Here is a 3,324-nt window from a genome sequence, read left to right on the forward strand (position 1 = left end):
AGGGCAGGCACTTCCTTGATCCTTTTGTTGTTTCTTGGATCCGAAAAATCAAAGACAGATTTCTATTACTATTTTCCCTTCACGAGGTCTTCCCTAACATGCAGTGCAGGGTTCAGGTAGAGACATGGGTCAATGAAAGAAACTATGGCATGTATGTTTTTAAAATTCAATGTGAAAACATTAGAAATAGAAAAAAACCTTTGTAATAACAGGTCTGTCGTTCTGTTATTATTGTTATGTGCTATCGAGTCTCTTGCAACTAAGAGCAACCCCATGTACAACAGCTCTGAAACCTGCTCTATCCTGGGCCAACTTTGCTGTCTCTATCTCTGACACACCTACCCTCATTACCCCAGTCACTGTATCAATCCATCTCATCAGTGGTCTTCCTCTATTTCTCCATCCTCCCAAGCATGATGTCCCTCTCCAAGGACTGGTCCTTAATCCTAGGGATAGAAAAGCTTTGCATATTATCTCAAGCTTAACATGAAATCTGTTGTCTAATTTTAAATGAGCATCCCAAAAGATCTTCCTTCACTTGCCTTCAATCCTGATTTCGTACATTGCTAAAGCAAAAATTTACTTTCTAAGAATTAAAATGAGACAAAAAGAAACACTGCAACATGGGCAGCAAGGGTAAACCAGCTCTGTGTTTGAACCAACTCTTGCACCTCTGGAGGCAGTTACTGGTGTTCAGAAGGTAAAGCCCCACCTCCCCCTTCCTCAGTGGGCCCTGAGCTCCACTAGCAGCCACCGTTCTCCTTTGCTTCCTGTAAGGTGGTTACTCCCAAGGGAACTCATTTTGGGGTGTGACATAGATGATCCAGAGAGAAGGGACTGGGCATCCAAATGACCACAGAATCAGGAGAAAAGAGAAATACTAATGGAAAAGGACGTGAAAGCCAACAGAGCCATTTGCTACAGGTTTAATTTTAATAGCTTCACTCTCTTTTTATTAAACAATAATAATGCTTACATTTCTTGAAGTGTTAGTATGTATGCAAATGCTGTACATTTGCTCTGCTCAGCTCATTGCCATCAAGTCAAAAGTGGCTCAGAGCTGCCCGTCCAGGGCTTTCCACGGCTGTGCGTCTATGCGTCCATCATATGGGAGGAGATTACCCAGCTTTCTCTTGAGGAGCCACTGGTGGGTTCAAATTAGCAGAGAGGCACAGTTTTAGGGTTATCAGCCCAACTCCCTACCAACTAGGCCGCCAGAGCTCCCTGCTAAACACACGTCATCGTTGTTAGGTGCTGTCGAAATGAGTGTGGCTCAGAGCGACTCGAAGAATAACAGATCTGAACCCCGTCCTCACCTGGGCCGTCTTCATCCTCTATGAGCGCATTGATGTACTCACTGTGTCAATCCAACTTGTTGAGGGTCTTCCTCTCCCTCACCATCCCTCCCCCTTTCCAAGTTTGATGTCGCTTTCCAAGGAATAGCCTCTCTTAGCAACATGCCCAAAGTAGGGAAGACGAAGCTTCACCATCCTTGCCTCCATGTAGTAGTCTGGCTGCACTTTCTCCAAGACATTTCTGTTTGTTCTTTTGGCAGTCCATGGGATATTCAGTATTTTTCTCCAACATCACAACTCAAAAGCATCACTTCTTCTATCATTCTTATTCATTGTCCAGATACAAAGCAAGTGACTGAAAAGACTGTGGCCTGAATCAGGCAAACCTTTGTCTTAAAATGACAACCTTGCTTAGTGCTTTGGAGACGTCCCTGACAGAGCAAACGTGCCCACTGTAATACATTTTCTGATCTCCTGAGTGCTGGTACCAAGGATGCCGACTGTGGATCTAAGTAAGATGAAATCATTGACAATTTCAATCTTTTCTACATCTATCATGATGAAAGTTATACAAACGTTCATCAACAACAACAATCATGGTGTTGCTTATCAGTCCAGTGTCGAGGATTTGTCTTCTTGACATTGAGATGCAATCCATACTGAAGGCTGCATTCTTTGATAATCTGCAGAATATGTTTCAAGTCTTCCTCACTTTCAGAAAGCAAGGTTGTGTCATCTACAGAACACAGATTGTTGAGAAGTCTTTTTGTGATTCTGACATCACATTCCTCTTCATAGAGTCCAGCGTCTCAAATGATTTACCCACCATACGGATTGAATAGGTCTGGAGAAAAGATACGGTCCTGATAAGTACTTTTCCTGATTTTAAACCCTGCAGCATTCCCTTCCTCTGTTTGAATACCAGCTTCTTGGTCTAGCCACAGGTTTTGTGTGAGCATAATTAAGTGTTCTAGGATTTCCATTCTTCTCAGTGTTAGCCATCATTTGTTACAATCTGCACAAATGCCTTTGCATTGTCAATAAAATGCAAACAGACTTTTTTTTTTCTGGTATTCTTTGCTTTCAGTCAAGATCCAGCTGACATCAGTAACGATATATCTGGTGCCATGCCTCTTCTAAACTCAACTTGAACTTCTGGTAGTTCTCTGTCAATGTACTGTTTTAGTCTATTTTGGATAATCTTCAGCAATATTATGCTCTTATGTGATATTATGTATATTGTTCAATAATTTCCACATTCTTTTGGATCATTTTCCTTAGAAATGGGAATAAGAATTAATCTCTTCCAGTCAGCTAGCCAAGTAGCTGTTCTCCAAATTTCCGGCATAGACCGGGGACCACATCCAGGGCTGCATCTTTTAGTTGGAACATGGAAGTTGGTATTCCATTGATTCCTGGAGTCTTACTTTTTGGCTCTGCTTTCAGTGGAGTTTGAACTTGGTCTTTCATTACCTTTAACTCTTGTTCACATGGTACTTGCTGAAATTTTTCAGTGTCAACCAATTCCTTTTGGTACAGTGATTCTGTGTGTTCCTTCCAGCTTCTTTTGATGCTTCTGATTATCTAATCTCTTACCCATAGCATCCCTCCGTACCCTCAGTATTGCAACTCATGGCTTGAATTTGTTTTTCAGTTCTTTCCATTCTAAAAACATGCTAGCCATATATGTGTGTATGTTGTTGCTGTTGTTGATTGCCTTCGAGTCGAGCACGACTCGTAGCGACCCTATGAACAAAAGGCGTTTCTGGCGACCTGTTGTTTAGGAAGTGGATGCCGCTCGTGGCAAGAACCTACGTTGCAATCCTGAAGGCGTTCAAGGCCAACAGCTGCTCTGCGGGAGAAGGATGGGCAATCTCCTCCAGTGCAATTAACTGTCTCTGAAAACCTGCTGGATCTGCTATGGGTCGGTTCTGACTCGACGGTACACAACAATAATACACACACACACACACACACACACACACACACACAGAGTGACTGTTGCAATAAACTAATGTGTTAGGAAGTG

The sequence above is a fragment of the Elephantulus edwardii genome, unplaced genomic scaffold, assembly GCF_000299155.1.
Source record: "Elephantulus edwardii isolate Elephantulus edwardi_28Jun2011 unplaced genomic scaffold, EleEdw1.0 scaffold00004, whole genome shotgun sequence".
Lineage (NCBI taxonomy): Eukaryota > Metazoa > Chordata > Mammalia > Macroscelidea > Macroscelididae > Elephantulus > Elephantulus edwardii.